Consider the following 20,545-nt stretch of genomic DNA (forward strand, 5'->3'; position numbering starts at 1 on the left):
TAATCCTCAACTGGCCTTTTTAACTGTTTGAGAGATCTCATAGCATTCTCTGTAGTCAGTTGCTTAAAAGGATCCTTGTATAGTTGGGACATAGCAGAAAAGAATAAGTCCAAGGAATATAGGATGGGATCATTGTTCTCAAAAAATGAGTTTGCCCATATACGTGGCTCCCCCTGAGGTAAGATATGGTTGTAAGTACCTTAATGTGATAAGTGGGATATGACTTGGGCTTTAAAGTAAAAAGGAGGTAGCGAGCGTTCTTAAATTCCCTATAGGATTTACAATCACCTGAGAATTTGTCAGGTGCAGAAATCATTGGTTCAGGTAAACTATCTGATTTTTGCTTTTCTGCTATATCTTTAATGTATGCTTTTAAAGATGTGTTTTCATGTTGTAAAGATGCTAATGCTTGGGAAATAGATTCTACACTCTCTTTTGTAGGGCTTGGTATTCTGTCATGCAAGTGTAATTTGTTTTTATGTATAGTGTTGTAATCCCTGAAAATAACAGATAGAGTGTCTGTTAAGATTGAGAACCTCAAATGTAGATTGGTAAGCTTAAAGGGACACTGAACCCAAATTTTTTATTTTGTGATTCAGATAGAGCATGACATTTTAAGCAACTTTGTAATTTACTGCTATTATCAAATGTTCCTTATTCTCTTGGTATCTTTATTTGAAATGCAAGAATGTAAGTTTAGATGCCGTCCCATTTTTGGTGAACAACCTAGGTTGTCCTTGCTGATTGGTGGATAAATTCATCCACCAATCAAAAACTGCTGTCCAGAGTCTGAACCAAGAAAAAAGCTTAGATGCCTTCTTTTTTATATAAAGATAGCAAGAGAACGACGAAACATTGATAAAAGAAGTAAATTAGAATCACGAAAGAAAATTTTTGGGTTCAGTGTCCCTTTAATATAATATCTTAACGTATTACATATTAACATGTGTTTTGTGTGGTAGTATATCTACTTTAGGTATGGAAGTTGTTAGACATGTAGCTAACATAAAAAGCAGATACACTTCCTTTCTTTGGGTGTCGTTTTAACCAGAGCATCTATGGCTGTTTGGATGGCAACAAAGTGTACAGCAGAGGCTAGTTGTTTAACACCATAAATAATAACGAGCAAACACAGACATGTAAGCCTAGCTAAGAAATGCTTACTTAGTTGACAAGCTGATCCCTCACAGCAGCTGTAGTGTAAGCTGAAAGTGCTTAGGCGGAATGTACACAGAGGGAAAGATAGTCTTCCTGGTTCACAGGCAATGATTTCCGATGTTCAGAGAACTCCTGGTAGACAGCCTGAGACTTCCAGCGTGTGAATGTCGGTGTGTGACGTCACTTCGACAGATCCGGATGGCGGCTATAGATTCAGTATGATTTAGGCAGCGGTAGAAGTTCCATGAAGGAAGCGAGACTCAAGAAGGAAGCTTTCCTTATTTACCCTAAAGTTGGTAGGCTCAGTGGAGTATACTAAAAAGCAAGTATTAATACCAAGCACTGATTTGTTAATGAGATCAGCCTTTATAGCGGTGATGTGGTTAAGGGTACCACCCTTTAAAGGCATACAAGTGCATAGCCCTATAGTTATTAGAATAAGTGAAGTCATATAAGCTGAATGAAATCTATGTTTTATGACAAATAGTTACTAAATAGTTATTAACTATTTAATAACTACCTAGCTAAAATAAATACAAATTTACCTGTAAAATAAAACCTAACCTAAGTTACAATAACACCTAACACTACACTACAATTAAATTAATTAACTAAATTAAATACAATTAAATAAATTCAATTAGCTAAATCACAAAAAAAACAAAACACTAAATTACAGAAAATAAAAAACAAATTACAGATTTTTAAACGAATTACACCTAATCTAATAGCCCTATCAAAATAAAAAAGCCTCCTTTTGTGGGGCATTGCCCCAAAGAAATCAGCTCTTTTACCTGTAAAAAAAATATAAACAACCCCCCCACAGTAAAACCCACCACCCACGCAACCAACCCCCCAAATAAAAACCTAGCTAAAAAAACCTAAGCTCCCCATTGCCCTGAAAAGGGCATTGCCCTTAAAAGGACATTTAGCTCTATTGCAGGCCCAAAGCCCTAACCTAAAAAATAAACCCACCCAATACACCCTTAAAAAAATCCTAACACTAACCCCCGAAGATTCACTTTACCGGAAGAAGTTTTCATCCAAGTGGCAAGATGTCCTCACTGAAGCCGGCAGAAGTGGTCCTCCAGACGGGCAGAAGTCTTCATCCAGATGGCATCTTCAATCTTCATCCATCCGGCGCGGAGCGGCTCCATCTTCAAGACATCCGGCGCGGAGCATCCTCTTCCAACGGCGTCTTCTTGCAGAATGAATATCTCTTTAAGTGACGTCATCCAAGATGGCGTCCCTTAGATTCTGATTGGCTGATAGAATTCTATCAGCCAATCGGAATTAAGGTAGAAAAAATCCTATTGGCTGATGCAATCAGCCAATAGGATTGAGCTGGCATTCTATTGGCTGTTCCAATCAGCCAATAGAATGTGAGCTCAATCCTATTGGCTGATTAGATCAGCCAATAGGATGGAAGTTCAATCCTATTGGCTGATTGCATCAGCCAATAGGATTTTTTCTACCTTAATTCCGATTGGCTGATAGAATTCTATCAGCCAATCGGAATCTAAGGGACGCCATCTTGGATGACTTCACTTAAAGTGATATTTATTCAGAAGAAGACGTTTGAAGAGGATGCTCCGCGCCAGATGTCTTGAAGATGGAGCTGCTCGAAGATGCCGTCTGGATGAAGACTTCTGCCTGTCTGGAGGACCACTTCTGCCAGTCTGGAGGACCACTCTACCGGCTTCCTTGAGGACATCTTGCCGCTTGGATGAAAACTTCTCCCGGTAAGTGAATCTTCGGGGGTTAGTGTTAGGATTTTTTAGGTTAGGGCTTTGGGCCTGCAATAGAGCTAAATGCCCTTTTAAGGGCAATGCCCATCCAAATGCCCTTTTCAGGGCAATACAGAGCTTAGTTTTTTTTTAGTTAGGCTTTTATTTGGGGGTTGGCTGTGTGGGTGGTGGGTTTTACTGTTGGGGGGTTGTTTGTAAAAAATTTTTACAGGTAAAAGAGCTGATTTCTTTGGGGCAATGCCCCACAAAAGGCCCTTTTAAGGGTTATTGATAGTTTAGTTTAGGCTAGGGTTTTTTTATTTTGGGGGGCTTTTTTTATTTTGATAGGGCTATTAGATTAGGTGTAATTAGTTTAAAGATCTGTAATTTGTTTTTTATTTTCTGTAATTTAGTGGTTTTTTTTTATGATTTAGCTAATTTAATTTAATTTATTTAATTGTATTTAATTTAGTTAATTGATTTAATTGTAGTGTAAATAGGTGTTATTGTAACTTAGGTTAGGTTTTATTTTACAGGTAAATGTGTATTTATTTTAGCTAGGTAGTTATTAAATAGTTAATAACTATTTAATAACTATTCTACTTAGTTAAAATAAATACAAACTTGCCTGTAAAATAAAAATAAACTCCAAGCTAGCTACAATGTAACTATTAGTTATATTGTAGCTACCTTAGGGTTTATTTTATAGGTAAGTATTTAGTTTTAAATAGGAATAATTTAGTTAATGACAGTAATTTTATTTAGATTTATTTAAATTATATTTAAGTTAGGGGGTGTTAGGGTTAGGTTTAGACTTAGATTTAGGGGTTAATACATTTAATATAGTGGCGGCGATGTTGGGGGCAGCAGATTAGGGGTTAATAAGTGTAGGTAGGTTGCGGCAACATTGGGGGCGGGAGATTAGGGGTTAATAAATATAATGTAGGTGTCGGCAATGTTGGAGGCAGCAGATTAGGGGTTAATAAGTATAATGTAGGTGGCGGCGGTGTCTGGAGCGGCAGATTATGGGTTAATAAGAATAATGTAGGTGTTGGCGATGTCAGGGGCGGCAGATTAGGGGTTAATAAGTGTAAAATTAGGGGTGTTTAGACTCGGGGTTCATGTTAGGGTGTTAGGTGTAAACATAAAATGTGTTTCCCCATAGTAATCAATGGGGCTGCGTTACTGAGTTTTACGCTGCTTTTTCGCAGGTGTTAGACTTTTTTTCAGCCGGCTCTCCCCATTGATGTCTATGGGGAAATCATGCACAAGGACGTACGACCAGCTCACCGCTCACTTAAGCAGCGCTGGTATTGAAGTGCGGTATGGAGTACAATTTTGCTCAACGCTCACTTCTTGCCTTTTAACACTGGGTTTGTAAAAACCTGTAATAGTGAGCGGTGACAAAAAACTACATGGTAGCACCGCATAGCTCATAACGCAAAACTCATAATCTGGCCGTAAGATAGCTACAATGTAACTATTAGTAATATTGTAGCTATCTTAGGGTTTATTTTACAGGTAAGTATTTTGTTTTAAATAGGAATTATTTAAATAATGATAGTAATTTTTATTTAGATTTATCTTAATTATATTAAAGTTAGTGGGTGTTAGGATTAGACTTAGGGTTAGGTTTAGGGGTGAATAACTTTAGTATAGTAGAGGCGATGTTAGGGACAGCATATTAGGGGTTAATAACAGTAATGTAGGTTGCAGCGATGTCAGGGACAGCAGATTAGGGGTTAATAATATTTAACTAGTGTTTGCGATGCGGGAGTGCGGCGGTTTAGGGGTTAATATGTTTATTATAGTGGCGGCGATGTCGGGAGTTAATAATTTTATTTTAGTGTTTGCAATGCGGGAGGCCTCGGTTTAGGGGTTAATAGGTAGTTTATGGGTGTTAGTGTACTTTTTAGCACTTTAGTTATGAGTTTTATGTTACAGTGTTTTAGCATATAACCCATAACTACTGACTTTCAGGTGGAGGTATGAATCTTGACGGTATAGGCTGCACCGCTCACTTTTTGGCCTCCCAGGCAAACTCATAATACCGGCGCAAAGGAAGTCCCATTGAAAAAGGACTTTTGGAAAGCTGCGGTAGTTACGTTGCGTTATGGCCAAAAAAGTGTTCGGTGCAGCTAGACCTGCAAGACTCGTAATACCAGTGGTTCTGAAAAAGAGCCTTAATGCTGCTTTTTCACTCATACCGCAAAACTCGTAATCTAGCTGTATGTTAGGTTCAGCAATCTGCACTAATAAGCCTTTGCTTATTTAGCTAACTTCCACCTAGATTACGAGTTTTGTGTTAACAAAGGTGCGGTGCTAACGAGCAGTTTATGCTCACCGCTCACTTGCAGACAACGCTGGTATTCCGGGTTTTTAGAAACCCGGCGTTAACTGCAAAAAAGTGAGCGAAGAGCAAAATTTTGCTCCACATCTCAATAACAGCGCTGCTTACGGTAGCGGTGAGCAGGTAAAACATGCTCATGCACGATTTCCCCATAGGAATCAATGGGGAAAAGCCGGCTGAAAAAAAACTAACAACTGCAAAAAAGCAGCGTTCAGCTTCTAACGCAGCCCCATTGATTCCTATGGGGAAATACTTTTTATGTCTACACCTAACACCCTCACATGAACGATGAGTCTAAACACCCCTAATCTTACACTTATTAACCCCTAATCTGCCGCCCCTGACATCGCCGACACCTTCATTATATAATTTACCCCTAATCTGCCGCTCCGTAAACCGCCGCCACCTACATTATACTTATGAACCCCTAATCTGCTGCCCCCAACATTGCCGAACCCTACATTATATTTATTAACCCCTAATCTGCCACCCCCAAAGTTGCTGCAACCTAACTACATTTATTAACCCCTAATCTGCCGCCCCCAATGTCGCCACCACAATAATAAAGTTATTAACCCCTAAATCTAAGTCTAACCCTAACCCCCCTAACTTAAATTTTATTTAAATAAATCTAAATAAAATTAATACAATTCGCTAAATTATTCCTATTTAAAACTAAATACTTACCTATAAAATAAACCCTAAGATAGCTACAATATAACTAATAGTTACATTGTATCTAGCTTAGGGTTTATTTTTATTTTACAGGCAAGTTTGTATTTATTTTAACTAGGTACAATAGTTATTAAATAGTTATTAACTATTTAATAACTTCCTAGTTAAAATAAAGACAAATTTACCTGTAAAATAAAACCTAAACTAAGTTACAATGACACCTAACACTGCACTATAATTAAATAAATTACCTAAACTAAATACAATTAATTACAATTAAAAAAAAATATCTAAAGTTCGAAAAAAACCCCACTAAATTACAGAAAATAATAAAATAATTACAAGAATTTTAAACTAATTACACCTACTGTAATCCCCCTAACAAAATAAAAAAGCCCCCCAAAATAAAAAAAAGCCCTACCCTACACTAAATTACAAATAGCCCTTAAAAAGGCCTTTTGCGGGGCATTTCCCCAAAGTAATCAGCTCTTTTACCTGTAAAAAAAATTACAAATCCCCCCCCAGCATTAAAACCCACCACCCAGACAACCAACCCTACTCTAAAACCCACCCAATCCCCCCTTAAAAAACCTAACACTAACCCCTTGAAGATCACCCTACCGTGAGACGTCTTCACCCAACCGGGCAGAAGTGGTCCTCCAGACGGGCAGAAGTCTTCATCCAAGCCGGGCAGAAGAGGTCCTCCAGATGGGCAGAAGTCTTCATCCAGACAGCATATTCTATCTTCATCGATCCGGCACAGAGCGAGTCCATCTTCAAGACATGCAACGCGGAGCATCCTCTTCTTTCTTCATCCGACGACTGAATGAAGGTTCCTTTAAATGACGTCATCCAAGATAGTGTCCCTTCAATTCCGATTGGCTAATAGAAATCTATCAGCCAATCGGAAAGAAAAAATCCTATTGGCTGATGCAATCTATGCTATTTGTAATTTAGTGTAGGGTAGGGATCTTTTTTATTTTGGGGGGCTTTTTTATTTTGTTAGGGGGATTAGAGTAGGTGTAATTAGTTTAAAATTCTTGTAATTATTTTATTATTTTCTGTAATTTATTGGGGGGGGTTTCGTACTTTAGATAATTTTTTTAAATTGTAATTAATTGTATTTAGTTTAGGTAATTTATTTAATTATAGTGTAGTGTTAGGTGTAATTGTAACTTAGTTTAGGTTTTCTTTTACTGGTAAATTTGTCTTTATTTTAACTAGGAAGTTATTAAATAGTTAATAACTATTTAATAACTATTGTACCTAGTTAAAATAAATACAAAGTTGCCTGTAAAATAAAAATAAACCCTAAGATAGCTACAATGTAACTATTAGTTATATTGTTGCTATCTTAGGGTTTATTTTATAGGTAAGTATTTAGATTTAAATAGAAATAATTTAGTGAATTGTATTAATTTTATTTAGATTTATTTAAATTAAATTTAAGTTAGGGGGGGGTTAGGGTTAGACTTAGATTTAGGGGTTAATAACTTTATTATAGTGGTGGCGACGTTGGGGGCGGCAGATTAGGGGTTAATAAATGTAGGTAGGTGTCGGCGATGTTAGGGCCGGCAGATTAGGGGTTAATAATATTTCAATAGTGCTTGCGATGCGGGAGTGTGGCGGTTTAGGGGTTAATATATTTATTATAGTGGCGGCGATGTCTGGTTCGGCAGATTAGGGGTTAAAAATTGTATTCTAGTGTTTGCGATGTGGGGGGGGCCTCAGTTTAGGAGTTAATAGGTAGTTTATGAGTGTTAGTGTACTTTTTAGCACTTTAGTTAAGAGTCTTATGCTATGGCGTTGTAGAGTAAAACTCTTAGCTACTGACTTTTAAATGCGGTACCAGTCTTGACAGGAGAGCGTCTACCACTCACTTTTGGTTAGATTAGTAATACTGTCGTTATGCAAGTCCCATTGAAAATATAGGATACGCAATTGACGTGGATTTGCGGTATTTCCGAGTCTGGCCAAAAAAGTGAGCCTGTCATTTCAAGACTTGTAATACCAGTGGCGTTAAAAAGCAGCGTTGGAACCTCTCAACGCTGCTTTTTAATCCTAACGCACAACTCGTAATTTAGCCGTTCCTTTTTTAAGTTTAATTTAGCATACTTGGACTTGCCAAGGCCATGCACTTGTATAGGGATAAATAGATCGTCCTTAATTTTCTCAATTTCTGCGAGGAATTGAGACTGATCATCCCCTTTAGGGGATTTAGGATCCCCCTTGTGGAGAGATATGGTTAATACATTGTCATCTAGGGAAATATTGGCTATCTTTCCAGGCGAAATTTTAATGATATTACCATCAGAGCCACTTAGGGGAGTCTGTTCATCTATCTGCAGGATGGTTATTTCAGGTACGGAGTTATTGCTGAAATGAACTTCGACAGCATCTGGCTTCTCTTCCCCCACATGACAGTTATGTCTGGTATGAGGTATGCTGGACCGCTCATAATTAATAGGTCTTTTGACTTGTGACCAAATTACATTATTTATGCAATCAATTATAGTACTTAGTCGCTTCAAGAGATCACTACCAATTATTAAACAATCATTTGGTAGAGCCACTATAATGGTGGGGTGTCTTATTACCCTGTTTCCCAGCTTAAGCTTTAATCATGTAGTGCCCCAGACTTTGAGAGAGTCACCCCCAACACCTATTAATGAACCATCAAATTCCCTGACTTTAGGCTTGTGGGATGTTAGTTCATTTAGCTGTGTGTAGTACCTGTGGGATAAAATAGTTGCCTGAGATCAAGTATCAATTAATTCCATAATAGGGTTGGTAACTGAATCCTGGAGCTCAGCTAATACATAATATCTCCCTGCAGTTTTTACCATTTCACACATAAAATTAGCAAGATTACTCATTTGTGGGCTTCATCATGAGTTAACCGAGTCACTTCCTCTATAATAGGGATGACGGGGTTCCTATGTACTGCATCTGTGGGAATAAGGTTTAGGACAACTGCAAAGGAAGAGATTCACTAGAGCTTCCAGGATGAAGATACCTGTCATCACAGTCAGGTCTTCCGTTTCTGGGCTGTAGGGAGAGAATTTGATTAGTACCATTATTGACATTTATTATTTCATCTTGGAATTCTCTCCCATCTCTCTCAGGTAATACCTGAGTATTTATGACTGTGCCTGTGGCCCGCTGCTGGCCACTGGCTGTACTCCTAAAAAAGGATTATTAGGGTGCTGAGCCGTCAAGGCTTGACTCATATTAGTAAATAGTGTATATAATTGATTTAACTGTGTACTAAGTTGGCTCACTTGATTGTACAAGCTATTTTTGATATCCCAGGGTACTGATTCCTGGATCCTTGGGATCCCTCAGAATCATAGCTATTGTTTCTATTTTGACGTGGTTGTCTTTGGGGTTCAACTTGTCCAGCGTTAATATCCTGGGGAGCACTATTTACTTGGGGTGTCTGGTTATCCTGAGAGTATTTTTGGCACTTTTGGTATTTACTTCTATGGGGATACCTATTACCTTGTGGGTATATGTCTCTTTGGGGATACCTATTAATCTGGTTATACCCCCCATTTTGGGTATATTCCCTCTGCATCTCAGCCCTTGGTGGGGGAGGGGCAGACTCAAAACTTTGTGGTAAAGTCCTGTTTTCTCTGGCCACCTCCGCATTTCTATTTGGACTCTAAATGGAGGGGGCTAGGTGACACCCTAGTTTCTGTCACAATTTTAGGACTGGGCTTTGGTTCTCTTTTAACCTCCTGTTTACTTAACTGCTGAATAGAGTATAACTTTGTATTCTCTCTGATCAGCCAATCCAATGAGCAGTTATCATCAAAATCTCTATCCAGATTTCTTTTGATGTGCGAGGGCAATGCTTCATAAAATAAATTCACAAATTCCGAGCTTTAAAATTTGGGGTAGTTTTTGGCCATACTGTAAGCACTCTTTAGTGCAGAAAGGAATTCGATTAAGCTTTGATTTGCGCCACACTTCAAATTGTGTACAGCCGCCTTAGCAGCTGTTGTTGTGCGATATTGTCCGAATTCCCTTTTGCACTGTTGCCTTACTTCGCTCCAAGAATAAAAATTCATATCTTTTAGTAAAGCAAATAATTTGTGATGCTTAGACTCAAATACCCATGTCAGAAAACCAATTTTAGATTGCCCGTCATTTATACTTAATACAGCTAAAGCATTTTCATAAGCCTCTAAATGATCAATTATGGAAGTGACCCCCCTTTTGGAAAATCGGTGTACTGCTTTACTTAAAAACTTAATTATTGTAGGGGAGTCATACACTTTACTAAGTTCATCTCATGTTCTCCTAGCGATCCTCTTGTTAGGGTTGTGGAGTTGTGGAGCTCCCCCTATCTGCCCCTTTACTATAGGGAGATCCCTTACACATATTAGCATTATAGGGACTATCTGGGTAGCGGGCTCTGCCCTCTGACTCACTACCATAACTGTCCTTCTCTAAGTGGAGAATTTCCCTGACTTTAAAACATGAGGTGACTGCTTATTTGGGAAGTTTACTTCTGAGCCAATCGGGGTCCTTTGTATAAATTCTTCCTAATGCTTTGTAGCTCACCTTTCATAAATTCTTTTGGGGTTTTTATAATATCTGCACTATCCTCATTATTTTCACTACTGATGGAGGGGAGTTTATTATAGTGATACTGCCTTTTTAGTTCCCTTAGCTCTTTCTGGTGATGGTTTTCAGCCTGATGATATTTTTCTCTTAACAAGAAATTTTATCCCTGGCTCTCTGCAAGTTGTTTATTTAAACTTTCTATTTGGGCTGCTAATTTTTGGTTATGCTTTTGTAAAGTGGCCATGTTCTGGGCAAGCACATTAATTTTATCCTGGACTTGTTCCACATCCTCTTCACCAAGTCTTAAAGGGACATTAAACACCTGATGAATCTGTTCCTCTTAGCCCAAACTTTTGAAGAAGTTTGTTTTGAAATACAGTGTTGAGGCAGTGCTTGATTTCCTATGTAAGCTGCCATATTGTAGCGTGCGTTACAGGGGCACAGTAGTCACATGGTCATGATGCAGTCATGTGATACACAAACCATATTGTCTATACATACACAGTACTTAGAAGAAGAAATCACATCTCTGCCTGCAGCGTGTGAGCTGCAGTGTCTAAAAACAGTTATTCCTCAGTGAGGGTATAAATATATTTAATTTCCCAGTTAATTTATATAAAACATGTTATGTAGAAATTGAAATAAAATGCTTATAACTATGGTGCTTATGTTTTTAACTCCCCCCCCCCACACACACAATTTTTTTTCTTCTTAAACTCTGCCCGTAAAGTTTTATGCTCTAAGCAGAGCCGTTTTCTGTGTTATTATTGTAACTACTGACATGCTCTGGGAGGGAGGGGGAGAGGGAGGAGGAAGCTCCCACGGGCAGCATGCTGCATAGTATAATTTGTATCACATGACTGTATCATGACCATGTGACTACTGTGCCCCTGTAACGCACGCTACAATATGGCAGCTTACATAGGAAATCAAGCACTGCCTCAACTCTGTATTTCAAAACAATCTTCTTCAAAAGTTTGGGATAAGAGGAACAGATAAAATAGACAGCAGTGATTACTTTATTTTTTTAATAAGAAAAAGTAGGTTTTAGGGATAATTAGAAGTCAGGTGTTAAGGGTCCCTTTAAGGAATAATTTTCACTCCTCAGTTGCCCCAATTGTGAGTTTTGTCCTTCAATCTAACTGGACATTTCCTCATTCACATAGAGGAGTAGACCCCAAGTTTTGAAAATTATTTTATTGCAGTTTTTGGGGTTGGCCAAGTTTTAACAACCCTTGAAATATTTCACTTTTGCCACACCACATATTATTTGCAATATTTTTGGCCTTAGTCTTAAGCATCTTAATATAAGCATCTAATTCTCCCTTAATATTTAATCTATTTTTAAGGTGGGTAATGGCTTCTGTTTTAAGTGTTTCTGCCTGACTAATGGGCGATTTTGGGAAACATATTTCAATATTAGGTAGAGATTCAATTGATTCACTTCTAGTAACAGACATTATTATTTTGGCTTAGTATTTAGTTAATTTAAAATGCAAATACAATTTTAGCAAAAAGGGAAAAAAAAATAATTAAAAAATAAATTTAATTTTTTTTTTCTTTTACAATAATTTCTGTTTACGACAAAATATATTATATCAATGTGATAAAGAATAATGATCTTTCAGCTGTGCCTCCAGTTAATGTTAGTTCTTTTATTAATAGAATATCACCATAAATATTATCCCAGCGGTGTACTCCAGTTATGTTATATATATTTCCTAGGTTACACTTTTATTTATTATATTTCAGCAGTAGCCTCCAAACAATGTGGGTATATTAATCTTAGCAGTTGCCACCAACGTGTTATATACTTACACAACAATAATTCTAACTAAAATTTAACATTTAATCCTTAATTCTGATCAGTCAGCTTTATATACACATTGAATATATTTATATAAAAATTAGATTTTGAATCAATTCTGCACGTTATGCTGTAACAATTTTCTATAAAAAACAGACCATAAAATATATATTTCTAAAAATTAACCTTAACTCCAAGTGAATCTCCTATTAAAATATCACAGATGAGTATACCAGAACAATCTATAATTATCCAGCAACTCTGATTCAATAAGTCTAATGGAATTTCTAGGTGTCGGCGATGTTAGGGAGGGCAGATTAGGGGTTAATACTATTTATTATAGGGTTAGTGAGGCGGATTAGGGGTTAATAACTTTATTATAATAGCGGTGCGGTCCGCTCGGCAGATTAGGGGTTAATAATAATATGCAGGGGTCAGCGATAGCGGGGTCAGCAGATTAGGGGTTAATAAGTGTAAGGTTAGGGGTGTTTAGACTCGGGGTACATGTTAGAGTGTTAGGTGCAGACGTAGGAAGCGTTTCCCCATAGCAAACAATGGGGCTGCGTTAGGAGCTGAACGCGGCTTTTTTGCAGGTGTTAGGTTTTTTTTCAGCTCAAACAGCCCCATTGTTTTCTATGGGGGAGTCGTGCACAAGCACGTTTTTTAAGCTGGCCGCATCCGTAAGCAACTCTGGTATCGAGAGTTGCAGTGGCGTTAAATATGCCTGTACGCTCCCTTTTTGGAGCCTAACGCAGCCATTCTGTGAACTCTCAATACCAGAGGTATTTAAAAGGTGCAGCCAGAAAAAAGCCAGCGTTACCGACAAAACTCTAAATCTAGGCCAGAAATTGTTACACAATACTACCAATTCAACATATGCCAATTAATCTAGCATGAAATAACTTCTTATTTAGCCACAATAAAACACATTCTAAAAATATCACAACAACTGCAATTAACTTATGACATAAAAATATATAAATCCTTTCTTAATAATAATATTTAACACCAGTACACTTACTGCCCTAGTATTTCCAAGACAGCAGTTTAAAGGGAAACTGAACCTTATTTTTTTCTTTCATGATTCAGATAGAGCATGCAACTTTAAACAACTTTCTAATTAACTCCTATTATCAATTTTTCTTCATTCTCTTGCTATCTTTATTTGAAAAAGAAGGCATCTAAGCTATTTGTTTGGTTCAGGACCTTGAAAAGCACTTGTTCATTGGTGGATGAATTTATTCACCAATCAGCAAGAACAACCCAGGTTGTTCACCAAAAATGGGCCGGCATCTAAACTTACATTCTTGCATTTCAAATAAAGATACCAAGAGAATGAAGAAAATTTGACAATAGGAGTAAATTAGAAAGTTGCTTAAAATTACACGCTCTTTTTGGAGTTCCGGGGGAGGAGCTCAGGTGTGTGGTCATGAGATACACCTGCTCTGAATTACCTATCCTTCAAGCTCTTGGCGTGTAACTCCCGCCTAAGCCCTAGACCCTGGGCGGCTTGTTCAGCTTACTTACCACCGCTACTGGAACTCCAACAAGTGCCAAGTCACTGCACTTAAACTGCAAACAAGCAGGAGAGGGGTCCTATGCTTGCTCAACTACTGGCAACTCATCTAGGTGTAGTATTACCCTATTCCTTGCTGCACTAACCTAAGAGTGTAAAATTGAGGAATTAAATGCTGGAGAACTATACCTAACAGTGAATACCGCAGTGCTTTTACTATGTAAGGACATACACCTTGCGACACTGTTTTTTTACCGAACAAGTTTCATCTACAATAAGGAAATAACGATCCCCCACATCGGGATCTATAATTGCTTTGCGGAAGCCTTTGCTCTACAAATGGAAGATATCTCAAGCTAATCAAGTGAACCCGGCAACACTGGATGCCAACTTCCAACGGTTTACCTATTGTCTTCCCTTCGTTCTGTCCTCCTGGGTCTCATGCCTGACGGGTCTGGACTTGGTTGCCCTCGACTGGGCATCACGTGTTTCACACGCTGAGCGGAAGACGCTGATCCTGCGACCCGGTCCGGTCCCGTCCTTTGCTGATGCGCTCTAGCCCCCTCCCACCGATGCTGCGTGAGGGGTAAGGAGCTTCTTACCTGATTCAAGGCACGCTGCGACCGAGAGGTCGCTTTGTTTGGCTCCTGGGAGGCCTTCACAGCTACTAAACATACAGAGGTTCACCTTCTGGGACTATACGGGCTATACTCTTCTCTCCACCGATGCTGCGCAGGGGGAGATAGCCTGCAGTAGAAGTTACACTGACTTTCCACAGAAAAAGGGAGAGGGTAATGTAATACCTGGACTCGAGTCCGTTGTTTTCCCTGTGTTTCCCTTCCCTTTCTTGTTGCTTACAAACACTCGGGAGGAACTGTGAACCACAGAGACACTGTTTAAAAACTATTGTTGTCTATTAATATAAAAACCGGGACATCTTAATTACTGCACCTCTCGATAAGAATGTTATTACAGTATGAGATAATTGTTATAACGGCTGATTAAAAATGAAGTGATCAGGGGAACAAGGTATAGAAAGAGGAGATAACAGAAAGTAGAGAAAGGATACGAGAAAAAGATAAGGCAAGCTGAGAGGAAAGTCCGACCTAAGTACATCTACTAGATAAAGTGTAAAAACAAACGCTTGCCTCCCACCCGAGCTAATATACTAACGTCAAGTTATATATTATTAGATGCAAAACTTCTAATTGCCCCTGAAGGCTCATCCTAATGTACACCTTGATGTTGTTTAATATTATGGTCTCACATATTGTAGTCTTATATATCATTAGGGTAAAGGGAAATTCTCTTCAAGGGAAGATGGTTTCAGCTCTATTGCTGAAACTACTAACTGTGTAACGATATATTCCTACGTCTTACGTCAATATAGAATTTTATATTGTTTAAATTATATTTTCTAGGACTGTATTTTCTATTTCTCAAAGGTAATGGGAAAGCTCCTTTATTGAAGAGGATATTAGCATTGTTGTTGAAAGTATTATTTAGTTAAATAATTATAGAAACTTGAAGTAGAAATACTGTTTACTTAAACATTGGTGAAAAGTAATATATATATATATAGAACATGTATATCTTTTTGTATAGATAGTGGTTCTTGGTTACCTTTTGTGAAAGTTTTTTAATTACTTAAAGTTACCTAAGGAGGTCTAGCTTCCAAAATTAAGAATAACAAAATAGTAATATAACTATTTTCCTAAGATTCTCATTTTCTAAGAGAAATTATTTTCAGCTGTAGTTAAACATATTATTTTTCTCATTGCTTTTTTCTTTTCTCTCCGCCCGTACACCAATTCACTTCACTTGGTTATAGATACCCCACACTTCATTCACTTTCACACAACCCACCTCCCTTACATTCCCTTCACTATTTTTTTTTTTTTTTTTACCTTCTATTCCTTACCCCTAAAAAAGAGGGGTTCCCTCACCTAAATCCCATCCTCACTATATTCACTGCAAATTGTTATATTCCTTCACAATCACAAACACATGGATAAATTTTTACAATCCCACTCTAAAAACACACCTCCCCCAATGGCGGCTAAATCAAGAGAAAAACGGAATAAGGCTACCACAGATTCTGTCGCTGAATCACTCCCACCTATCAGCAACACTCAAACATCAATTGAATCTATAGACACACAATCCTTAGTCCTTAAAATATCAGAAGCCCTCTCACCCAAATTTGAAATACTAAGAAATGAGATTAAGTCAGATATAGTGCACCTAACATCAGAAGTCAGACAGTTTGCAAGCAGGCTTACAGAGGCAGAACAAAGGATATCTGATCTTGAGGACAACATGATAGAACACAATGCTAAAACAGAAACTTCAAATAATACTCTTAAAATTACAAAATAAAATTGAAGACTTAGAGAACCGGGCACGCAGGAACAACCTTAGGATAATAGGAGTTCCTGAGGATAGACAATATGATGATTTATTTAAGTTACTTACGATAACAATCCCACAGCTCCTAAAGATCCCAGAGAATTTCCCTAAAACAATTATTGAAAGAGTACATAGAATTGGCCCTGTTTACTCCTCTAAAACAAATATTAGACCTAGGCCAATCATTGCTAAATTCCTAAATTATCAAGATAAGCTTACATTTTTACAATCCTTCCATAAATGTCAGCCTGTATTTTTAGCAGATGCTAAAATCCTGTTTTTTCAGGACTATTCAATGGAGACAGTTAATAAAAGAAGGGAAATCACCCCAATGTGCACAAAGTTCATTCAGCAAGGAATAAGAGCTAATATTTTATATCCTGCTAAACTTAAGGTACAGGTAGAAAACCAGACAATTGTTTTTGATACTCCAGCTGCGGCTGGAAAATGTTATGCTGAAAAATTTGCCACAGACCAATAGATCATAACTGATACAGATGTTACACCTAACGCAACTATTGTTTGATCATGAATATGGACCCTTCTACTAAGGGTATTAAGAATATGGAAGGTTCCAGAATTCTTAAAAATTGGCTCTCCCCCCCCCCCTGGTCCCCCCTTCCGCCCCCCCCCTCCTTTTTTTTTTTTTTCCTCTTCACTTTTGAATAAATAATAAATATGTTAAGTAGAGTTAAGATCACCTCATGGAACATAGGTGGCCTCACGTCCCCCATCAAATGAAAAACCATACTAACATATTTGAAGCTTAAATCCACATGGGTTCAAGAGGTCTTCTTCTCCCCAAGTATCAAGAGGAAGGGGGGCGTGGCTATTCTTGTAAGTAAAAATATTAAATATCAGGTAGTACAGATAGATACTGACTCTGAAGGTAGATTCATACTTTTAAAAATTAAGATTGATAAAACACTATATACATTTTGTAATATATATGCTCCAAATGTTTTTAATTTAGCTTTTTGGGAAGCAATACAAACTAGGCTCATGATGTGTGCTGAGGGATACCTGATAATGGGAGGGGACTTTAATATGACCCCTAAATGTCCACTAGATAGGCTAAGGCAGGTTTGTGTGCCCAAAAAAACTAAAAGAGACAAACTAGAATCAAAACTTTTTTCCAGATTAATGGTGAATTTAAAAGTCTGTGATATATGGAGACTCCAGAACCCTAATTCTAGAGAGTATACCTGCCTCTCAAAAGCACACAAGTCTCTTTCAAGGATAGATTTACTTTTACTGGATGAGAGGCTATGTAAGTCACAGGTGCGGGCTCAAATACTTCCCATATCTATCTCTGATCATGCGCCAATCTGCCTAGATCTCCAATTACAAGATCGAGGACAAACAAATAGGCGATTCTTCTTTCCAACATTTCTTGCCACAGATCTTAAATTCAAAAACTGGCTAGAAGCTAAATTTAAAGATTATGCTTCCTTGAATCATGAATATATTTCACGTCCTTTATTATTCTGGGAGACGGCTAAGGCAGTATTAAGAGGGGAGATTATAGCATACAATGTGAATAGAACTAAAAAACTTAAACAGAGGGAGGGGGAGTTGGCACGAGCGGTCTCTAATGCATATAATCTGCATCTAACTGAAAACTCTACACAGAGCTGGGCCAAATATACCTCTGCGTTACAAAATAGAGATTCCTTTCTGCTATACAAAACAACACAGAAAGATGCTAGGCTTCAGTCAAAATTTTATCGTTTTGGGAATAAGACGGGAAAACTTTTATCAAAACTTCTCAAAACTGAAAGGGGATCCCAATCGATAGATCACATAAACATTAAAGGCCAGATAGTTAATGGGACGGAAGAACTTTTACAATTATTTTCTAAGTATTATTCGGATTTGTATTCTTTGCGAACCTCTAATATACAGGCACGGGATCAATTCTGGAACAAAATTACTGTTCCCACAATACATTCTGAAAGCTTACAGGATCTATATGCTCCAATCACAGAAACAGAAGTGTCTAAGGCAATCTTAGCATTGCCCCACAACAAAGCGCCGGGCCCAGATGCACTACCGAATGAATTTTACCAAGCTTTAAATACCTTTATTGCGCCATACTTAACCACATTATTTAACTCTTTATACATAGAAGGGAAAGACCCAAATCTTGGTTTTTCTGCTTCCTATACTACTCTGATATTGAAGCCAGGGAAGGACCCAACAAAAGAAGAATCATATAGGCCCATTGCACCACTTAATACAGATTATAAAATATTAACTTCTATACTAGCACATAGACTTCAAATTATACTGCCATCAATTATTCATACAGACCAAGCCGGGTTCATACAGAATAGAAATTCGGCTTCAAAAATACGCAAACTCTTTCTCCTTATTGATTATTTCAGAGAGCTTGAGCCCCCCGAACTAGGGAGGGGAGAGAGCACCCCTGATAAAGTAATAATATCAATAGATGCTCAGAAAGCTTTTGACTCCGTTCACCATGATCATCTTATTTATACTTTACATAAGTTTGGTCTGAAGGAGAACTTTACCAACTTTGTTAGCAATTTATATCGAAAGGCAACTACAAAGATAATGGTGAACGGTAGTATGTCACAAGACATAGAATTACAATGCGGTACTAGACAGGGGTGCCCTCTATCCCCCCTCCTTTTTGATCTTGCCATAGAGCCCTTTGCTATTTCTATAAGACATCAAATTGATGGAATAAAGATAGGAGGGAAAGAAACTAAGATTGCCTTATATGCAGATGATGTTCTTATTTATATGACAAATACAAGAATAAATATACCTAAACTCTTAAACATAGTACAACAATTTGGGTCCTTCTCAGGTTACAAGGTCAACAATACAAAATCTGAATTATTTTGGATCACCCAGACAAAAGATTCATTGGCAAAAATCCCCTTCCACATAGCCCATAACTCCTTCTGTTATTTGGGCATTAATATCTCTCATGACCCAGCTACCTGGTATTCTCTTAATATTACTCCAATAATGAATAAAATTAAAGACTCATTTAAAAATTGGCAAAACTTTCCGCAATCTTTATCAGGACGAATAGCTGCCTATAAGATGATGCTCCTACCTAAACTCTTATATATGATACAGAATATTCCTCTTTTTATTAAACGGAAAGACATTGATTCCCTTAATTCTACTCTTAGATCATTTATATGGCAGAACAGAAAACCCAGGATTTCTCTTTTAAAATTATCTTTTCCACTAAAATATGGTGGTCTTGCTTTACCAGATATAAGAGCATATAATCAAGCTTTTTTAGTTCGCACAGTCATTGACTGGGTACATTCAAAAAATTATGTAACAGATAATGAACTGGAAAAAAATATAACCTATCCTTTAGACCCAATAGCACTTATACACATTAATGCTAATCAGATTCCGACTAAAATTAAGAAGTTAAAATCCATATATAACCCTATTCTTGCTTGGAAAAAGATATGTGTTTTACTAAAGATAGAGTACCATATTTCTAAATATATCCCACTTCGGGGTAACCCCCAGTTTGAAGCAGGATTACAAGCAGAAGTATTCAGGGAATGGAAAATATTAGGCCTTAGTAATATATACCAGATTCTAGATTTTGAAAGAAAATGTGTTAAATCATTTGAAACTTTGAGACTAGAATTCAACATGCCGCAGAAATTTTTTTTTGCTTATCTTCAAGCAAGACATTACGCCTTAAAACTCACTCACGAATATGGATGGAACTGGTCCCTGGAATGTGTCGGAAATTGGCTTGCCATTGCCAAACTAGGTCGCATGTCAATTGCGCCTGGATACCATATGCTAGTATCAGTAAAGGGAGCAAAAAATGTTGAAGCAGCTCAGAACAAGTGGAGTGCTCTGATTAAACAACCTCTAGACCCCCCATTATTTACCTTATCAATAAAAGAGACCGCTTGTGTCACTCTCTCCTCCTCTTGGAGGGAATCCCATCTTAAATTGCTATATATGACTTATTTTACCCCCAAAAAAGGTTATAGATGCGGGAATAACAGCTTTAATTCATGTCCAAAATGTTCCCTTCCGATGGCAGACCTCCAGCACATGTTATGGGCCTGTCCAAAAATTAGAAACTTTTGGTCTAAGATTCAATTCTGGTTGAATAAAATTATAGCTTCTTGTGTAAGGTTATCATTAAAAATAATAGTTTTCTTGTTTCATTACGCTAGTAATAATGAAGGAAATAATAAGAAAATTATTAACATGACCTTATTGGCAGCCAGACATCTTATCTTTAGTAAATGGAAGCAGAGAACAACTCCGAGCATAGTAGAAACCAAAAGCTATCTAAAAAAACAATA

Source organism: Bombina bombina, chromosome 1, assembly GCF_027579735.1.
Source record: "Bombina bombina isolate aBomBom1 chromosome 1, aBomBom1.pri, whole genome shotgun sequence".
NCBI lineage: Eukaryota > Metazoa > Chordata > Amphibia > Anura > Bombinatoridae > Bombina > Bombina bombina.